This window comes from Psammomys obesus, unplaced genomic scaffold (assembly GCF_907164565.1).
Source record: "Psammomys obesus unplaced genomic scaffold, mPsaObe1.curated_primary_1811, whole genome shotgun sequence".
In the NCBI taxonomy this organism is placed as follows: domain Eukaryota; kingdom Metazoa; phylum Chordata; class Mammalia; order Rodentia; family Muridae; genus Psammomys; species Psammomys obesus.
In genome coordinates this window covers 3,364,708-3,386,781 of record NW_026596125.1, presented here as the reverse complement: position 1 = coordinate 3,386,781, position 22,074 = coordinate 3,364,708, and the positions used below count along the sequence as shown (strand labels likewise).

The window sequence follows — 22,074 nt, the reverse complement described above, 5'->3', positions numbered from 1 at the left end:
GATTTTAATTTCTTTCTTTATTTCTTCCCTGACCCAGCTGTCTTTTAGTAGCAAGTTGTTCAGTTTCCATGAATGTGTAGGCTTTTTGCTATTTCTGTTGTTATTGAGGTCCAGCTTCATTCCATGGTGATCAGACAGGATACAAGGGATTATTTCAATGTTCTTGTATCTGTTGAGGCTTGCTTTGTGACCAACTATGTGGCCTATTTTGGGGAAGGTTCCATGAGGTGCTGAGAAGAAGGTAAATTCTTTTGTGTTTGGGTGTAAAGTTCTGTAAATGTCTGTTAGGTCCATTTGATTCACGACCTCTGTCAGAGATATTGTTTCTTTGTTTAATTTCTGTTTTGTTGACCTGTCCTTTGTTGAGAGTCGGGTGTTGAAGTCTCCCACTATTAGTGTGTGGGGATCTATGTGTGGTTTAAGTTTTATCAATGTTTCTTTCACAAATATGGGTGCCCTTTTATTTGGGGCATAGATGTTCAGGATTGTGATGTCTTCCTGGTGGAAATTTCCCTTGATGAGTATGAAGTGTCCTTCCCCATCTCTTTTTATTAATTTTGGTTGAAAGTCTATTTTATCAGATATTAGAATGTGTACTCCTGCTTGCTTCTTGCATCCATTTGCTTGGAAAGCCATCTTCCATCCCTTTACCCTCAGGTAATGTCTATCTTTGTGATTTAGGTGTGTATCTTGTATACAACAGATTGCTGGGTTTTGCTTATACATCCATTCTGTTAGTCTGTGTCTCTTTATTGGAGAATTAAGTCCATTAATATTGAGAGAGATTAGTGACCAGTGGCTGTTAGATTCTTTGCATTTGATGTTAGCTGTGGTCATATGATTGTGTGCTTGGTTGCTTTTTGTTTTACTGTAGTGGGGTTATTTATTTCCTGTGTTTTCTTGAATGTAGCTAGTTTTCTTGGGTTGTATTTTCCCTTCTAGTGTCTTCTGTAATGCTGGATTTGTTTGTAGGTATTGTTGAAATTTGTTTTTGTCATTGAATATCTTGTTTTCGCCGTCTATGGGGACTGAGAGTTTTGCTGGGTATAGTAGCCTGGGCTGACATCTGTGTTCTCTTAGGGTCTGTATGATATCTGTCCAGCCCCTTCTGGCTTTCATAGTCTCTGTTGAAAAGTCATGTGTGATTCTAATGGGTTTGCCATTATATGTTACTTGGCCTTTTTTTTCTCTTGCAGCTTTTAGTATTTTTTCTTTGTTCTGTATACTTACTGTTTTGATTATTATGTGGCGGGAGGATTTTCTTTTCTGGTCTAATTTATTGGGTGTTCTATAGGCCTCTTGTATTCTTATTGGCCCCTCTTTTAAGTTGGGGAAATTTTCTTCAATGATTTTTTGAAAATATTTTCTGGGCCTTGGTGCAGGGAATCTTCTTTTTCCTCTATTCCTATTATTCTTAGGTTTTGTCTTTTTATTTTGTCTTGAATTTCTTGGACGGTCTGTGTCAGGAATTTTTTAGATTTAACATTTTCTTTGACAGATACATCTATTTCTTCCATTGTATCCACACCTGAGATTCTTTCTTCCATTTCTTGTAGCCTATTGGTTATGCTAACCTCTGTAGTTCCTACTTTCTTCCCTAAGTTCTTTCTCTCCACAATTTCTTCCATTTGTTTTTTTTTTTTTTTTTTTTTAATTTTTCCAATTCTGTCGTCAGGTCTTGAGCTATTTTGTTGGTTTCCTTCACCTGTCTGACTGTATTTTCATGTTTTTCCTTCAATTTCTTCAGCTGTTTATTTGAACAATCCACTGATTCTTTTATTTCATTCAGTGATTTAAGCATTTCCTCTCTAAAGGCTACAAACTGTTTGGCTGCAGCTTCCTCTATTTCTTTTTGTATTTTATTTGTTTCCTCTGTTATCTTCTTCGTGAGCATAGATGTTAGGTCATCTTCTTGAATTTCAGTTATGCTGGGGTGTCTAGGGCTATTTGCCCCTGGATAACTGGGTTCTGGAGATGCCATATTGCTCTGGCTTTTGTTGGTTGAACTTTTATGCTCTCCTCTACCCATTGGGCTATCTTAGTTGTTTGAAGTTAGTTTCTGGTTGTTCCTGGACTCTTGTAGTGGAGAGACTCCCTTTGGCAGGAAGATGGTTTTTCCTGAAGGAAGCCTTCTCAGCTTTTTGGGTATAGTCACTCACTGGATGGCCGGTGTTTTTCAGGAGTTGCTACAGCTCACTTTAGGCATAGAGACCTGGGTGGTAACTGTGGTTCTGATTAGTCAAGAGGGCTCTCGTCTCACCAGGAGAAGTCCTGGAGACAGCGGCCCTCCTTCTGGGTGTCTTGCTGTAAATTTAGTGATCAGCTGCTGTAACCTGTGTGTCCCGTGGTTTGGTCGGTTTTGTTAGGGATAAGTGGTTGCCCCTTGGAGCAATATCTGGGGGTTGATCTCAGGGTTCCCGGTCTTTTGTAGGTCTGAGGTTGGGGCTCTGTGCCCCAGAACCCAAGAGGTAGTCTGTGGCAGGTGAGTACTGCTCTCCTGGTAACAGCAGGCTATCTGGGGCACAGCAGTTCTCTGGGTTGGGTCAGTCTGTGGGACCTTTTCTGGGGATATACTGGGTTGCCTAAGTCTTTCCCCTTTGCTTCGTTCCTTGTTCCTTGTGAGGGTTTCTCCAGACAGTGACTCTAAGACTCTGGTGTCTTGGGGCACACAGTTCTGTCTGTAAGGAGTAGTTGGTACAAAGCAGGCCTCTGGGCTGGCGGAGCGTGTGCCTGCCTGCTAGTCTGTGGGAGCTGGGTTCCCAATACCTGTGTGCTCCCTGCTTGGGCCTGGATCTGTGATGGCTGGGCGTACTCCCCTGTTTGCGATCTGCGGTCTGCTAGACTTTCCCCATGCAAAGCCTAGGTGACCCCAGCAGCACGGTTTCTTCCTTCCCTGTGGGGCCCTCTCTGGACAGGGGTTCCCTGTCTCTGTTGCACTGGAGCGCGCAGCTTGTCTGTACTGGTGATCTGGGCGCTCAGCTCTCCGCGCAGCGGGAGCTCAGTTGTGATGGCGGCGGGTACCCACGGTCTGAGAGACCTTCCAGGGAAAGACTGGGTGACCCGTGATCAGACTCGCAACTTTGCTTCCCCGTGGGGTTTTCTTGTGACTGGGACTCCCAGTCTCAGGCACCCTTGTGCCCACCGATCAGCCTGGGAAAGTGATCGGGACACGCAGGCGTGTGGCTCCAGCCCGGAGACCCAAAGCCCGCATTACCCGGGATTTCTTCCGGGTTCTGTCTGGGCAGCCGAGAGTGGACCCGACCGATTCCCACGCCGTGGGAGCCTCCCCTCACCTGGGAAACACGATCGATTGATCGCTGTAGTTTTAGGGCTCAGAGTTCAGTCTCCAGGAGACTGTGCTGTCCCGCTTCTCAGACACAGTGCTCTCCCAGCGCCACCATCTTGGCTCCCCCTCCTATTTTTTTAGTAAGCTACTATTACTCTCATATTCATTCTATGCAATATTCAACAACAATAAAAAAGAAAATTACAGAACATCTCTTATGAACATAAATGCAAAAATTCTAATAAAATATTTGCAAGCCAAATTTAAGAACACATCAAAAATATTATCCACCATGATCAATTTGACCTCATCTTAGACATGCAAAGGTAGTTCAACATACATAAATCAATAAACCTAGTCAATTACATAAATAAACTGAGAGGCAAAACCCATAAGATCATCTTTTCAGATGCACCAAAAGACCTTTAATAAAATCTAACATCTCTTTATGATAAAAATTCTGGAGAGACTAGGGATGCAAAGGATACCTTAACATAATAAAGGCAATTTACAGTAAGACCACAGCCAATATTAACCTACCTGGAAAGAAACTGAAAGCATTCCCACTAAAATTAGGAACAAGACAAAGATGTCCTCTTTCCCCATACTTATTCAATATAGTACTCAAAGTCTTAGATATAGGAACAAGAGAACTGAAGGAGACCAACAGATCCAAATAGGAAAGGAAGAAGTCAAAGTATCTTTATTAGTAGATGATGCAATTTTATACATAAAGTACCCTAACATCTCCACCAGAAAATTTCCACAGCTGATAAACATTTTCAACAGAGTATTCATCAGGATACAAAATTAATGCACAAAAATCAGTAGTGTGCTTATATACAATGGACAAAATTACCCAGAATGAAATAAAAAAAAACAGTGTTTTTCCTAGCAACTCAAAATATATCTTAGGATAATACTAATCAAGCAAGTAAGAGACTTGTATTTTGTTTGTGTGTTTTTAATTTCTTTGTGTGTGGGGGGGGAAGGTTGCAAGGGCAGAGGGCAGATACAAGGAAATGGGGAAATAAGTTGGATTGGGGTACATGATAGAAAACTCACAGTCAAAAATAACTTTAAAAAAAGCGTTAATACAATGAAGGAAGAAATTGAAGAATACACCAATAGATGGAAAGATCTCTATTGCCGATGGATTAGTAGCTTAATATTGTGAAAATGGCCATCCTACCAAAATCAATCTACAAATCCAATACAATTTCCATCAAAATTCCAACACAATTCTTCACAGAAATTGCAAAAGCAATTTTCTTTATTTTCCTATGGAAACACAAACTAGAATAGCTAAAACAATCCTGAATAATAAAAGAACTTCTGGAGAGATCACTACCCCAGATTTCAAGTTATAAACTATAGTGATAAAGACAGCAAGGTATTGGCATAAAAACCAGACACATTTATTAATGAAAACATTTTATATATTTATATAATTTATTTTTTATCACTATTGAAGTTGCTGTCAATTTTTTTTTCAAGTGGTCTTGAGTTCTATTTCTGAAATTTCAGTGGTTCAGTATTTTTGAGTTTGGCAACTGAAGAAACGTCTTTTTCCTTTGTAAATGTTTCTTATTTTTATGTGCTACAATTTGTGCATATTTTGGTCCGACTGTCATTCCCGATTTTCTCTGGGGAAGGGTGGGTGAGACCCTTTTTGGAATATCCTATTCTTTTGAATTCAGGATCACCAGGATAAAAGAAATGTTTGTTCAGTACCACACTAAGTCAGATAAAGATATGCACCTGAAATTAACTAAAGCCTTATTACAATGGCACCTGTGAGCACAGAACTGCCATGTAGAAGTTGTGGTCAGTTGAGTTTAAGTCTCTTGTCTTTTTGAATGTTTACATGCTAAAGCTGAGCTGGATCTGTCATTCTGCAGTATACCTCAGGATGGTCTTTCTAGAAGCTTCTTTTCTGGCAAAATATAATATGGAGGAAGTATGAAGTTATTAAAGCAAAAGAAAAAAGCTCTTTTCCTTTCATAAAATGAAAAATAGTAGATGAAATAAAGGAAGGGACAGGGAACGGCAAAAATATCACCACCACAGAAACAAGATAATAGAGTAGAAAAGAAATGTGGAGATTAATGTTGTGAAAGGGGAGAGAATGCACAAATGATCAAGAAGAGTCTGATTCCATAATATAGAAAAAAATTAACAGAATTTGACAACCTTAAAATATTAAATAAAAAGTTTTAAATTGAACAAAAATATTGTAAAAATAATACTAAGAATAGCATGAATGAAAAAGGGAAACATGGGGTAAATTAGAAAAGAAAAAATGAGAAAGGTAACAACAATTGAGAAAATATTGGAATGCCCCTTTGTGGGTCCTGTCATGTTGGATATGCATGGGTGGAGGGTGCCATGAGTTGAATTTTGAATCATTTGTCTTTTCTGGCATTTAGTCTGGTCATGAGCCTGGATTTATCCACAAGACTCTGATCTTCCCAGAAGTTTCCTTTCACTGCATACTAGGTTCCTTTGTTGACCACATTTACCTTTGTATGCCAACAGCTGCACAGTTTGGCCTGTATTGTAGGGGCTCTTCAGTTCATAAGCCTTGAGAAGGCTAATGGTCACACTAAATGATGTTTCCTGGTTGCATTATAAAGTGGAGGAAGAGCAAAGAGCATTTACATCTGAAGTGAAGGGCCTGTCTCAGTGCTTTTAGATCTTGGTCAGCATTAAAACCTATGCAAGAGGGAAGTCAAGTGGCCTTCTGCACTTGAGATTCAAAGTGGTTGAGTTCCCATTTGTTGAGATGGTAGTTCTCAGCTTCATGCATTTTCTGTCATGCCTTCCATATGTCTCTGAGCTGCAGTGGACTCTTATTTTTCTGCAACCATAAGCCATAATATAATAAACTCTTCCACAGTCTCTTTTAGTGATGGCATTTTATTACAGCAACAGAAAAGAACCTAATATATTCATCCTCTGGCTTCTACATGAACACAGTCACATATTGGTACTACCCGCACATGTGTGTGCATGTGTGAACACACTCACACAGAAATAATAGTGAGTGATAAAATAATTGTAGAAAAAGATAACATAATTATAAAACAAAGAAGCACAACCAAAAATAACTATTTCTTAACTTCTGAGGAGATGGCTATTATTATCACACTTGTTTTGTTTTTTTTTCATTTTATTTTGTGGTAGGCAGATATTTTGTTTCTCTGAAGTACAAACAAGTTAGACTATAAACCTCTGTTCTCAGGCTGAGCCCAGTCCCTTGTTCTCCACTTGGTTAAGTTGCTATTCAGAAGCTACTCTCAAATGACACCCACCAACTATTTATGAATCTGTCCACCCAAGTTTAGGCTGCATCTCTGGATATAGCTAAGCACCTTTGGGTATCCCAAGGAAGTATGTTTGTGTCTATGAATCAGAGGCACCCTCATCTGTTTATAATTTTCACACATGGCTTGTCTCCTCTCTTGCCAGCATCTGGGTTCTGTCTTTGTTGATGTGGCCACCTACCAGCCTTTATCTGTTAGTGTAGATTGTGGCTTTCACTTTTAATCCTAGTATATCTCTGTTTATAAGTCTTAGTTCAAGTCATAATTTCCTGGGTCTACATTGATTCTGTCTACATTGATTCTTTACATGGCTTCTCACATAACAAGTGGAAGTGGGAGGGTTTTAGAATTTGGAGATACAGAAATGAAGAATATTGCACTCTCCTCTGTGGAGAAGTTTGACTATGAGTTAGCTAGGCAAATGCCTGTGCCTATTTTCTCCATAGTCTCTAGAGCTCCTCTTTTAAATTTAATTTTGCAGTGTCAGCTGGCATGTGTGAATCACCCTCAGGCTTATCTTTTTCTTCAGCATGCAGCCTTTTTTTTTCCTTCCTTCCTTCCTTCCTTCCTTCCTTCCTTCCTTCCTTCCTTCCTTCCTTCCCTCCCTCCCTCCCTCCTTCCCTTCCTCCTTCCTTCCTTCCTTTCCTCCCTCCCTCCCTCCTTCCCTTCCCCCTTCCTTCCTTCCTTCCTTCCTTCCTTCCTTCCTTCCTTCCTTCCTTCCTTCCTTCCTTTCTTTCCTTGCATAGCACTCTGTTAAAAGTCTACATGTATTTTATAAATATGAAATTCAGTATTTTTGAGTTCTACCTATTGGCTGTCTGATTTTGTTGCCCTCCTTGCTCCATAGGACTCATGTCTTCCTGTAGCTGTGCACCTGTTTTGTTTTAGATACGTGGTGGAGATGGAGGAAAAGGTTGAGTGTCTCTAGCTCTTTATCTTGTCCTGAAAGAGCTGTGAGATATTTTAATTTTTTTTGCATAAAAGCCTTTTGTTAGATATTTGTTTTGTAAGTTTATTTTTCTCTATGTAGATTCCATTTTCATTTTCTTAAAATATTGTTTGAAAGGCAGTGTTTCATATTGTAAAATTCTGAAAACTTTGAAATTTCAAATTATTTTGATGGTGTTCAACCAATTATGAAAATAATTTATGCTTTTGCTGTCCAAAAGTTTGTAAAACACATTATAAAATAATAGAGTATGGCTGCTTTCATTCTTTACTCTGTCTTTTGTTTTTTGGAGTTTGGCTGTGAGTGTGTGTGTGTTTTATTACATTACTTCATCTATAGTTTAAATACTATGTGTCATTTTTTTCCTGCTGAATTTTAAAAAATCAAATACACATATTCAATGTGTCTTTGTCATATCCATCCCCCATGCCTCCCTCCAGATCCTCTTCTTTTCCTCCAGTATATTTCCTACCTCTCACCTAACTTTATGTATTGAAAAGGAAACCCACTAAGTTCAATTAGTGCTGTCTATAACATATATAGTTGTAATAAATAAAAATATAAATTTCTAATAATGTTTATTATTAATGCCTATAATTAAAAACAATGAAATCATGAAATTTGCAGGCAAATGGATGGAACTAGAAGTGATCATCCTGAGTGAGGTAACCCAGACCCAGAGAGACAGGTATGGTATACACTTGCTTGTAAGCAGATATTAGTCATATAAGATAGCCATCTACAGACCTAAAGAAGCTAAACACTAAGGAGGACCCTTGGGAAGATGCTTAAATCTCAATCAGAATGGAAAATAGGATGGACACCAGAAGTGATGGAAGAGAGGAAACAGGATGGGAACCTACTATAGAGGATCCTCTGAAAGGCTCCACCAAACAGGGGATCAAAGCAGATGCTGAGACTCAGGGCCAAACTTTGGTCAGAGCACAGGGAGTCTTATGGAAGAAGAGAGGGGTGGGGATAGAGGGACATGGAGGGGACAGGGTCCCCACAAGGAGACCAACAAAGCTAAAGAATCTGAACCCAGGGATTCCTGCAGAGACTGATGGACCAATGGAGGACCATGCATGGAGAGGACCTAGATCACCTACTCAGATGTGGCTGATTGGTAGCTCAGTCTCTATGTGAATCTCGGAATGAGGGGAGTAGGGACTCCCTCTGTCATGATCTCAGTTGCCTGCTCTTTGATCACTGGTCCCTGGTGATGCAGCTTTGACAGGCCATGGAGGAAGAGGACCCAAACAGACTTGATGAGACTTAACAAACTATGGGCAGATGGCAATGGTGGAGAACTCCCCCTTTCAGTGGACTAGGGGAAGGAGGTGGGGGAAAGGAGGAGGGTGGGCCTGGGGGGAGTTGATGGAGGGGCTTCAATTAGGATATATAATGAATAAATTGTGAAGAAAAAAATTAAAATTAAAAAATTATTACAGTGGTATTATTCTTTTTTTCTTTGTTTATTTTTCTTTATTAATTACACTTTATTCACTTTGTATCCTCCCTGTGGTTCTCTCCCTCCTTCTATCCCAATCCCTCCCTTCCTCCACCCTCTGCATCCATGCCCCTCCCCAAGTCCACTGATAGGGAAGGACTTCTTTTCCTTCCTTCTGATCCTAGTCAGTTAGGTCTCATCAGGAGTGGCTGCATTGTCTTCTTCTGTGGCCTGGTAATGCTGCTTCCCCCTCAGGGGGAGGGTAATTAAAGAGCAGGCCAATCAGTTCATGTCAGAGACAGTCCCTGTTCCTATTACAATGGAAACCACTTGGATACTGAACTGCCATGGGCTACATCTCTGCAGGGGTCTTAGGTTATCTCCATGCATAGTCCTTGGTTGGAGTATCAGTCTCAGGAAAGACCCCTGTGCTCAGATTTTTTTGGTTCTGTTGCTCTCCTTGTGGAGTTCCTGTCCTCTCCAGATCTTACTGTTTCCCACTTCTTTCCTAAGATTCCCTGTACTCTGTCCAAAGGTTGCCCATAAGTCTCAGCATCTACATTGATAGTCTGCAGGGCAGAACTTTTCAGAGGTCCTCTGTGTCAGGCTCCTGACATGTTTCCTCTTTTCTCCTTCTTCTGATGTCCATCTTCTTTGCTTTCTGGATAGAAATTGAGCATTTTGGCAAGAGCCCTCCCTCTTGATTAGTTTCTTTAGGTGTACAGATTTGAGTAGGTTTATCCTATATTATATGTCTATATGAGTGAATATATACTGTGTGCATCTTTCTGCTTCTGGGATAGCTCACTCAGCGTGATCTTTTCCAGATCCCACCATTTACCTGCAAATTTCATGATTTCCTTGTTTTTTATTGCTGAGTAATATTCCATTGTGTAGATATACCACAATTTCTGCATCCATTCTTCAGTTGAGGGGCATCTGGGCTGTTTCCAGCTTCTGGCTATTACAAATAAAGTGGCTACAAATATGGTTGAGGAAATGTCCTTATTGTGTACTTGAGAATCTTTTGGGTATATGCCTAGGAGTGGTATGGCTGGATCTTGAGGAAGCGCTATTCCTAGTTGTCTGAGAAAGCGCCAGATTGATTTCCAGAGTGATTGTACAAGTTTACATTCCCACCAGCAGTGGAGGAGGATTTCCCTTTCTCCACAACCTCTCCAGCATGTGTTGTCTCTTGAGTTTTTGATCTTAGCCATTCTGATGGGTGTAAGGTGAAATCTTAGGGTCGTTTTGATTTGCATTTCCCTAATGGCTAATGAGGTTGAGCATTTCTTTAAGTGTTTCTCTGCCATTCGATATTCCTCTGCAGAGAATTCTCTGTGGTGTGGGTAAACAAAGAAAAATTCCAGTGTCCACACCCCTCCCCCAGCTTTGGATCACTATACCTTTGTCATTTTTGAGTTCATAGTGCTGGATGCTTTGGGAGAGTCTCACATTGAATGTTATATGTTACCAAGGGAAGTTGGGGTCCTTTTTTGTGTTCTTAATCATACTAATAAAAAATTTAAAAGTGGAATTAGTCGGAAACTTGAGAACAATTTTATTAGAGTGTGAGAGAAAACAACAGTGCAGGCCAACTGGCAAAATTCACACAATTTGAGTGTTCAGCAATGGAGGTTAGTAAGCAGCCACATGGCAGCAAGTAGTTACATGGTGAAAGTGAAGGTGGCTTCAGAAAAAGTGAGAAAATCCAAAGTGCCAGAGAAAAGAGACTTAGACTTTAACCACTATTCAAAAGAAAGAGGGAGAAAAGAAAAGTTGGCTTTCCTTTTCTGTATATCCCTCCTCATAGTTATTAGAGAAAAGAAGATAATTGTTTCTATAATGACATCGTTAATACCAAAACTTGTGTTGCAATTATAAGTTTCCCAGAATGCCACCTTGTCCCAAGTCTCTTTCTTACTGCCTTTCAGAGTATATATCATTCTCTCACTAAATAAGCATGAGTTTGAATGTTTTAGTATTTGAATATCTTACTAAGTTGCAGAAGTATCTCATGAGAAAGGAAGCAGAGCAGCATGAGAAACTTGCTAAATCCATGTGACACACCAAAAACCAAAGCTCTAGATAGTTAGGTACTAGACTTAGATTTACTAGGTATACACTGGACAAGCTATTTAACTTGTCTGGGTCCAGTTTTATTATTTGTCAAATAAGTAGAAAGAAAGAAGTAATTAGTTGGTTTCTGGCCAAGAACAAAATTCATAGAATTCACAGAAAGTTTAAGTACATGGATTTTTTTTTTTTTTTTTTTTTTTTTGGTGTGTGTGTGTTTGTGTGTGCGCACGCGCGCGTATGTGTAGTGTCTTGTAGGCAGTTGGCTGGGTCAAGATGAAGCCAAATGCCTCCTTTACGACTACTGGCTGTCAGAAATTTATTGGAATACATGCAAACAGTAATTGTTTTTCCTTCATTTTTAAAATTGAAAATAGAGTCTTCTCTCATACAATACATCCTTACCACACTTTCTCTCTCTCCACTCTCCTCCCAGCTCTCCTCACCACCTACCCTCTTCTGCAGGATCATTTTCCTCTGTTTCCTCCTCAGAAAAGAGCAGTCCTCCAAGAGATGACAGTCAAATAAGACAAAACAAGATACAACAAGACAAGGCAAAAGCCCTCAATTCATTACTGGACAAGGTAATTCAATAGGAGGAAAAGTATTCCAGGAGCAGGCAAACGAGTCAGAGATACATCCATTTCTGTTGTTAAGAGTTCCACAAAAACATCAAGCTAATAGCTATAACATATGTATAGGAACAGGTATAGACCCATGCAGGCCCCATGCTTGCTGTTTCAGTCTCTGTGAGCATATGTGAGCCCTGCTTCGTTGATTACATGGGTCATGTTCTGGTGTCCTCCATCCCCTCTGACTCCTATGATCTTTCCTTCTCTCCTCTATGGCGCTCCCTGATCTTCTAGGGAGGGATCCGATTGAGACCTTCAATTTATACTTCTTCCTCTGCATAGTGTCTGGCTGTAGGCTTTTGCACCTGCTTCCACCTGCTGCCAGAGGAGGCATCTCTGATGATGACTGGACAAGGTGCCGAACCATGAGTTTGTTTATGGCCAGTTATGTTTATCTCTCCCTTAGGTCTCTGGGCTATCCTGTCTCTGGTTCCTGGTGATCCAGGCACTGGAGGGTGTGTGATCCCTCTTGTGGAGTGGGCGTTAAGTGAAATAAGGCATTGGTCTATTGTTCCCATAAGTTTTACACCCCCAGCACGTCTTGCAGGCAGGACTGATCGTGGCTGGGTTGGTGTCCAGGTTTCTGTTTCCTTAGCCTGCAGAACATCTTCTCACAGCAAAGAGGCTATAATGTAGGAATGAGGGTTCTTTGCAGGTACCAGGTCAACCTCATCCACACTCAATGAGCTGTGTAGATGCTGTCATCAGCAATGGGACCTCAGTGTCAGTTTTCAGAGTGACCTTCTATCCTAGCACCAGCCTGGGTTGTTTAAGAAACTTCACAGGATCTCCTTGGCTAACCACAAAAGATGGCCACTTCAGACTCCATATCCTGCATTACCAGGAGTCCTCACTGGGCTTACCATCATGGATTCCTGGAAGTTTCCACTGCAGTAGTTTTTACGCCACCTATGCTTCCCAATTCCAGTTGTCTCTGCCAGGACTCACTTCCTCCATATTTCCCTGCTACCTATTTCCTCTCGGTCTTATCCCCCATTAGCTCCCAGTCCACCATAAGATCTATTCTATTTCCCTTACATAGGAATATCCATGCATTCCTCATAGAGCCCTCCTCTTAACACATCTGGGTCTGTGGATTTTAACTTGATTATCACTTACAGCTAGTATATGCTTATAAGTAAGTACATACCATATTTGTCTTTTTGGGTCTGGGTTACCTCACCCAGGACGTTTTATTCCTAGTTGTATCTATTTGCCTGCAAATTTTATTATGTAATTTTTTTTAACAGCTGAGTAATACTCCGTTGTGTAAATGTACCACATTTTCATTTCTCATTCTTCATTTGAGGGACATCTAGGTTGTTTCCAGTTCCTAGCTTTTATGAATAAAACTGCATTGAACATACTTGAACAAGTAGGATGAAGTGTTCTTTGGGTATATGCCCAATGGTGGTATAGGCTGAATTTTCAGTTAGTTCAATTCCCGATTTTCTGAGGAATCACCATATTGATTTTCATAGTGACTGTGAAAATTTGCACTCCTACCAGAAATGGAGGAGTGTTTTCTTTATTCTACATCTTTGCCAGCATAAGCTGTCACGTCTGTTTTTAATCTTAATTATTCCAACAGGTGTAAGATAGAATCTCAAAGTAGACATCCAGCAGACATTCAGTTTGGCCAACACCATTTATTGAAGATGAGTTTTTTTTTTTTCCAGTGAGTATTTCTGGCTTCTTTATATACATAAAAAAAAAATCAGGTGGCCATTCCCCTGATGGCTAAGGATATTGACCATTTCTTTAGTGTTCCTCAGCCATTTGTGATTTATCTATTAAGAATTCTCTGTTTAGAATCCCATTTTTAAATTGGATTATTTGAGTTTTTTTAATACCTAGTTCCTTCAGTTCTTCTTCTTTTTTTTTTACTTTAAAAAATTCTTTATTAATCACACTTTATTCACTTTGTAGCCTCCCTGTGTTTTCCTCCCTCCTCCCATCCCAATCCCTCCCTTCCTCCACCCTCTGAATGCATGCCCCTCCCTAAGTCCACTGATAGGGGAGGTCTTCTTTTCCTTCCTTCTGATCCTAGTCAATTAGGTCTCATCAGGAGTTGGCTGCATTGTCTTCTTCTGTGGCCTGGTAATGCTGTTTCCCCCTCAGGGGGAGGTAATTAAAGAGCAGGTCAATCAGTTCATGTCAGAGACAGTCCCTGTTCCTATTACAATGGAACCCACTTGGATACTGAACTGCCATGGGCTACATCTGTGCAGGGGTCTTAGGTTATCTCCATGCATAGTCCTTGGTTGGAGTATCAGTCTCAGGAAAGACCCCTGTGCTCAGATTTTTTGGTTTTGTTGCTCTCCTTGTGGAGTTCCTGTCCTCTCCAGATCTTAGTTTCTCATTTCTTTCATAAGATTCCCTGTACTCTGCCCAGAGGTTGCCCATAATTCTCAACATCTGCATTGAAAGTCTGCAGGGCAGAGCCTTTCAGAGGTCTTCTGTGTCAGGCTTCTGACTTTTTCCCTCTTTTCTCTTTCTTCTGATGTCCATCCTCTTTGCCTTTCTGGATAGGAATTGAGCATTTTAGCAAGAGCCCTCCCTCTTGATTAGTTTCTTTAGGTGTACAGATTTGAGTAGGTTTATCCTATATTATATATCTATATGAGTGAGTATATACCATGTGTGTCTTTTTGCTTCTGGGATAGCTCACTCAGGGTAATCTTTTTCCAGAAAAAAAACCACATGATCATTTCCTTAGATGCTGAAAAGGCATTTGACAAAATCCAACATCCATTCAGGATTGTTTTAGCTATCTTCAGTTTTGTTTTTGTTTTTGTCTTTCCATATGAACTTGAGAATTGCCCTTTCAAGGTTTGTAAAGCATTGTATTGGAGTTTTTTATGGGCATTTCATTGAATTCGGAGATTGCTTTTGGTAGGCTGACCATTTTTACTATGTTAATTCTACAGATCCTTAAATGTGGAAGACCTATCTTCTGATATCTTCATCAATTTCTTTCTTCAATGACTTGAAGTTTTTAATCACACAAGTCTTTTACTTGCTTGGTTAGAATTACCCCAAGATATTTTATATTAATTGAGACTATTGTGAAGGACTTTTTTCCTGATTTCTTTCTCAGTCCATTTGTCATTTGTATCTAGGAGGGCTACTAATTTTTTTAAGTTTATTTTGTATCCAGTCACAATGCTGAAAGTGTTTATCTGCTGTAGGAGTTCTCTGGTGGAAATTTTAAGGTCACTTATGTATACTATCATATCATTTGCATATAAAGATACTTTGACTTCTTCCTTTCTAATTTGTCTTTTCTTGATTTCCTTAAGTTTTCTTATTGCTGTATCTAAAACTTCAAGTACTATATTGAATAGATATGGAGAGAGTGGAACCCTTGTTTTGTTCCTGATTTCAGTGGAATTGTTTTGTGTGCTCTTTATTTAGTTTGATATTTGTTATAGGCTTACTGTAAATTGCCTTTATTATTTTTAGGTATGTCCCTTGTGTTCATAATCACTCCAAAACTTTTATCATGAAGGTGTGCTAAATTTTGTCACAGGCTTTTCATATCTATTGAAATAATCATGTTTTTTTCCTTTCAGTTTATTTATATGGTGTGTTACATTTACTATTTTTTGTATGTTGAACCATTCTTGCATTTCTGGGATGAAGCTTATTGGTCATGGTGGATGATCTTTTTTATACATTCTTGGATTCAGTTTGAGAATATTTTGTTGAGTATTTTTTTTCATCTATGTTCATAAGGGAAATTCATCTGCAGTTTTCTTTTTTTGTTTAGTCTTTATGTAGTTTTAGTAGTAGTGTGACAGTGGCTTTATAAAATGAATTGGGCAGTGTTCTGCTTCTATTTTGTGGAATAATTTGAGAATTGGTGGTTAACTCTTCTTTGAAAGTATGGTAGAATTCTGCACTAAAACCGTCTGGCTCTGTGTCTCATACGTTTGGGAATGTTATGTAATCATTTTTATTCAATTATAGACAGTTTGTTTAGTCCTTAATTTCTTCCTTGACCCATTTTTCATTCAGTAGAGAGTTGTTCAGTTTCTATGAGTTTCTAAGTATTATGTTGTTTTTGTAGTTGTTAACCTGTGATGGTCAGCTAGGATGCAGAGTGTTATTTCAATTTTCTTGTATCTGTTAAGACTTGCTTTGTGTCTGAGTGTATGAGTGGTTGAGAAGGTATATTCTTTTGTGTTTGGGTAAAATGTTCTGTAAAAATCTGGTAGGTCCATTTGGTTTGCAACATCTGCTAGCTCCAGCATTTCTTTGTTTAGTTTTTGTCTGAATGACCTGTGTATTGGTGAGAGTGGGGTATTGAAGTCTCCCACTATCAGTGTGTGCAGGTCAATGTGTGAGTGAAGCTGTAATAGAGTTTATCGTAAAACTTAGGTGCCGTTGTTGTGGCATAGATAGTAAGAACTGAGATTGATCACCTCCCACTGAGGGGTGCAGCCTTGCCTGGCCACAGAGGAAGACAATGCAGTCAGTCCTGAGGGTACCTGATAGACTAGGGTCAGATAGAAGGGGAGGAGGACCTCCCCTTTCAGTGAAGTAGGGGAGGGCCATAGGGGGAGAAGAGGGAGGAAAAGTAGGATTGGGAGGAAATGAGGGAGGGAGCCACAGCTGGGATACAAATTGAATAAACTGTAATAAATGATAATAATTAAAAAATCTTAAAAGTGAAAAAAATGAGATATCTTTTTAAAAAGTTTTTGATTCTTTGTGAGTTTCATGTCGTGTACCCCAGTCCCACTCATCTTTCCATCCCCTCATATCTGCACTTCACCTTTGCAACATCCCCCTTAAAATAACAAACAAACCAACAAAAACAAAGCATAAGAAAGTGTCTCATCGTCGAAGATGTAATATGTCACAGTGTCTTCCATAGTACAGACCTCTGTCCACACGTCTTCACTTGCAAATGTTCATTGCAATGAGTCATTTGTCTGGTTTAAGATCTCTGGCTTTTGGGAGACCATCAATATTGGATCCTCACCAGGACTTCTAGATATCCTGTTGTTGCCTAGTGTCATGGAGATCCTGCATCTTTGGATCAGCAGGAGTGGCCCTTTCTTGTGTTCCAACCATTCACTGAAGATGAGTGGCAGGGTCAGCTCTCCCATACTGGTACCCTTGGGGCTGGCTTACCACACTCTTGCCACAAGGGCCAGCTCCACTGTACTGGGTGAGGCATAGGGCTCTCCTGAGTGCTGCTGCTGCTGAGAGATGGGGCCAGCTCTCCAGGACACCACAACCAGTGATGGGAAGGGCCAGTTCTGTATAGCCCCTGGACATCCACCTAGTCCCCACGAGCTCCCTGACCAGGGACATTCCCATGTTCTATAGTGGCAATATGAGACACGGATAGAGATACTGACCCCTTTCACTGTGTAGCCAGGGACCCAGACATAGCCCTCAGCAGCTGTTTGGGCTAGGACCTCACCATAGTCCCAGATGGTGGGGCTGGCTTCTCAGAACAGGTTACTCCTCTCTGTCCTCAAGTCTCCAGTTTCATTTCTCTCCACAGTACTTAAGCTGCTTTACTTCTTGTTCTCTCTCATCTATCCACCACAGACTTGTACATTGTGGTGGCTCCAACTGCAAGCTGACCTTGCAGCTGGTAGGCCTCTGGGTGTCATTCTCCACTGTGCTGTGTGGTCTGGTGGCAAATGGGTATCTATGGCCTGCCTATGCCATCTGCGTGAGGTCAGGTGTGTGGGTAGTCCCAGGTCTCTGTATTCCTCTTCCCATGCTGCACTGCTTGCATTTGATTTGATCTGGTTTGGATTTTATGTGTCCTAGGCATAAAACACCTTTGGCTACCAAGCCAGGCTCAAACTAGGATGAACAAAGGACTACCATCTGCTCTGCCTCTGAATGAGATAAGAACACCACCACCAACAAGGTGTCTCTTGGCCTGTCGCCAAGGGGATGAGATATCATCTTGGGATTTTTTTCCCTTGATGAATATGTAGTTTCTTTCTGCATCTCTTTTTATTAATTTTGGTTTGAAGTCTATTTTCTTAGATATTAAAATGGCTATACCAGCGTGCTTCTTAGGTCCTTTTGCTTGGAATATCTTTTTTCAACCTTTATCCTGAGGTAATGTCTATTCTTAATGTTGAAGTATGTTTCTTGTATGCAGCAGAAAGATGGATCATATTTTCACATCACTTCTGTTAATATGTGTTTTTTTATTGTGGAGTTGAGACCATTGATATTTATATTGACCAATGATTGTTAATTTCTCTTATTTTGTTGTTGTTAGTGTGTGTGTGTGTGTGTGTGTGTGTGTGCACTTTCATTTTTTGGTTTTGCTGGTGTGAGCTTATTTATTTCGTCTGTGTTTTTATGGGGGTAGTATAGTTCGGAGGGGAGAGGTTTTCCCAAAGCACCTGTTTCATCTCTGAAGGGAAAGATATCTTGGCAGTTGGGAGCCAAGGAATAACACAAAATCACATCACACAGCAAACCTCATACAAGAGATTTATTGGAAAGACATAAGAGGGCACTGCATTTGCTTGTGTGAGAAGCAGCAAAGAACTGAGTGGTGACAAGTTTTATATAGGGTTTCTTGGGGAAAGTTTTCTAGGGTGGCCTGGGATTGATGGGATTTTATGGCCTAATCTTGGGGCAAGCTCAGAGATTGATGGGAGTTTCATGGCTTGATATTGTTTTGTTTTCCCTGTAGGGTAGATCTTGGTCATCTGTGTCTCAGGGGGCTGGAAATGCTATTAGAGTAATCTGGGGGTGGTGCCTGACCACTTGAACACCACAAGGGGCTTACGTTGGTAATCTTGGTTTAGATTTTTATCTTCTAGCAAATTCTGTAGGGCTGAATTTGTAGATAGGTGTTGTTTAAATTTGACTTTGTCATGTAATATCTTGTTTTTTCCATGTATGGTGAGTAAAAATTTTGCTGGGTATGTTAATCTGGGCTGGTAGCTGTGGTCTCATAGAGTCTGCAGCACATTTGTCTAAGCCATTCTGGCTTTTAGAGCCTCCATTGAGAAATATGGTGTAATTATTATTTTATTTATTTTTAGCTTTTACTAATTTTTTGTTCTGTGTAGTGTTTTGATTATTATGTAGTGAGGAGAGTTTCTTTTCTTTTCTTGTCTACTTAGTGTTCTGTATACTTCTTGTACCTTTATAGGCATGTTCTTCTTTTAGGTTAGAAAAATTATCTTCTGTGATTTTGCTGAAAATATTTTCTGGGTCTTTGAGCTGGTATTTTTTTCTTCCTTTATTCCTATTGTTTGTAGGTTTGGGCTTTTCATAGTGTTCTAGATTTCTGGATGTTTTGTGTCAGTAAGCTTTTAGATTTAATATTTCTTTGACTGAAGTATCTGTTTCTTCTATCATATCTTCAATGCCTGAGATTCTCTCTTCCATCTCTTGTATTCTGTTGGTGAAGCTTGCCTCTGTAATTTCTGTTCACAGGATAGGATACAATATGATGGCCCTCACCATCACAGAGAGGCTTGCTCTTGAACTATGGCCAATATTGACCAAGTATCCTTTATATAGTTGGCTTTATGGCAGGAGCTATAGCAGCTATAGAATTAGGCACAGGCCTTCTTTCCTTCCTTCCAGCTACGCAAGAGCAGCCAGTGCTCTTAACCAGGGCTCTTAACCACTGAGCCATCTTTCCACTGCCCCCTACCTGTGCACTCTTAAGGAACTTAGTATAGTTATATAAGCACAACAAAATTTCCTTAACAACCCTGGAGGTCATCAAAGGCAATATAGAGGAACTAGATTATCTATCTTACATGAGACTTTAGACCTAGTAAGGTCTGAAAAAGAAGAATAAGGCTTGCAAGAAGGATAGGTATCAAGGTTTTCCTTGAGTGATGATATATTTGGATAAGATTGATACTCCAACCAAGTACCATGCATGGAGATAACCTAGAATCCCTGCACAGATGTAGTCATGGCAGTTCAGTGTCCAAGTGGGTTCCATAGTAATGGGAAGAGGGACTGTCTCTGACAACTGATTGGCCTGCTCTTTGATCACCTTCCCCTGAGGGGGGAGCAGGCTTACCAGGCCACAGAGGAAGACAATGCAGCCACTCCTGATGAGACTTAATAGACTAGGATCAGAAGGAAGGAAAAGAAGACCTCCCTATCAGTGGACTTGGGAAGGGGCATGCGTTGAGAAGGGAAAGGAAGAGAGGTATTGGGAGGGGAGGAAGGAGGGAGCTACAGGGGGAATACAAAGTGAATAAAGTATAATTAATAAAAAATTAAAAAATAGATGATAGGACCAAAGTTGGGAAAACTGGACATACATATGTAGAAGACTAACTAGATTCTTCTCTCTCATTCTGTGTAAAAGTGAATTCAAAACAACCAAAGACTCTTAATGTAATACCTGGAACTTTAAAACTACTAGAGAAAAAATCTAGGGGAAATTGTTCAGTATGTGCACAGACAATGACAATGACTCTGGCAGCTCAGGAAATAATAGCAAGAATTGACAAATGGGATTGTATGAAATTAAAAAAACAGCTAATCAAAAGAAACAATTAACAGAGTGAAATGACAATGTACAGAATATGACAAAAATATTTGCCAGCTATTTATCTGGTACCTGTATAATAATCAGTATATATAAAGACCATGCATGGATATAACCCAGAATCCCTTTTCAGATGTAGCCCATGGCAGCTCAGTATCCAAGTGGGTTACCCTAGTAAGGGGAACAGGGACTGTTTCTGACAGGAACTCAATGGCTGGCTGACACTCACCCCCCGAGGGAGGAGCAGCCTTGCTAGGCCACAGAAGAGGACATTGCAGGAACTCAATGGCTGGCTGACACTCACCCCCCGAGGGAGGAGCAGCCTTGCTAGGCCACAGAAGAGGACATTGCAGACAGTCCTGAAGAGACCTGATAAGCTAGGGTCAGATGAAAGGGGAGGAGCACCTCACCTATCAGTGGACTTAGAGAGGGGCAGGGAGGAGATGAGAGAGAGAGAGAAGGTAGGATTGGGAGGGAATGAGGGAGAGGGCTACAGCTGGGATATAGAATTAATAAACTGTAACTAATATAAAAAAATAAAAAATTTAATTAAAAAAGATGTTATTGCCAAAAAATGTCAGTCATTACTTTTGTATTTTGTGGTGACAGTATATTATGATTTTTCAGAGACCATTGTTTTAAAATAATTTTCATTTTCCGAGGACCTCTTTTTGAAACACTAAATAAAGAGAAATTCATGCAGGGAAGTGAAAAAAAAAAGAACTTAAAACTTAAAAAGACAAAAGAACAAATCATAGGCAAGAAATCTAGAACAAATGAATGGGCAAGAAACAGACAAATTAAGTAAAATGGAATTTTTTATGAAGAAATCTTAACAGCTAATAAATACATGAAAAATATCAATTTTATCTATATGGAAATGCAAATTAAATTTATATTGAGAGTCCATCTTACCCTCATCAAAATGTCTACCATCAACCCTCCCCACCAAATAAATGGTGAGAATATAGAGATAAAGGAACCTTTTACACCCTGCTGGTAGGAATGTATATAAGTACAGCCACAAAAGAAATAAGAACAGAGGTTTCTCAAAAAAAAAAAAAAAAAAAATATATATATATATATATAGGACTACCATATGATTCATTACCACCATCTCTGGATAGTATGTCACAAAGAATCAAAGTCAGCTAACAGTTGAGATACTTTTCCAGCAACCTCCTGGATCCTCTGGCTCTTTTTGTCCTTTCTTCTGCAGTGTTAAATGGGCCTTAGGTACAGGAGCTTTTTTGTAGATGTATCTTTTGGGACTGAGCTCTACAACTTTGCACTCTGATTGGTTGAAGTGTTGTTTAATGGTCTCCTTCTGTTGCAAAGAAAAATTTACTTGATAAGGGGTGAGATCTACATTTTTCTGTGGATGTAAGAACAAGTATTTAGAGTGTAGTTAGAGATTATACTGGTTTAGTAAAGTGATGATTGTAGGTTTGCCACCAAGTTTCCAGAGCTAACTTCACTAGTTCTGGATAGTTGCCTAGATTTTTAATGCCAGTCATGATTTTCCTCTTGTTGAACAGGCCTTATCACTATAGTCATTACAGTAGCCATACTTTTCTTGGTTCTAGGCATTGTGTGTGTATAATAATGACAAGTATATATTTTTCAGGATATTTTTGCTTAGCTTTTTACTCACAACTTTCTAAACTTGGTAAAAGCACTGTGCAAAAGCCATTCCAAGTCTTGAATTCTGGGCTTCTTTGACAGTTCTTCCATAATATTAATTAGCCTATCAATTTTAAATGCAGTGTCTCATAGTGTCATAGTATGGTTAAAACGCAAATAAGTTATTGGCTTCAATGGAACATGAATGACTTCC

The 22,074-nt window shown here is 39.8% G+C and overlaps 1 protein-coding gene and 1 non-coding gene across 4 annotated transcripts in view; one reads left to right on the top strand and one right to left on the bottom strand.

Annotated features, from left to right (window-relative positions):
• Nucleotides 1-22,074, top strand: part of Hpse2 (heparanase 2 (inactive)) — a 618,971-nt gene that overhangs the window by 31,770 nt on the left and 565,127 nt on the right. The window lies entirely within an intron of this gene.
• On the bottom strand, nucleotides 17,503-17,645 carry LOC129665231 (small nucleolar RNA SNORA48). The gene has a single exon (XR_008718350.1). It is a non-coding gene; the product is annotated as a small nucleolar RNA SNORA48 (small nucleolar RNA).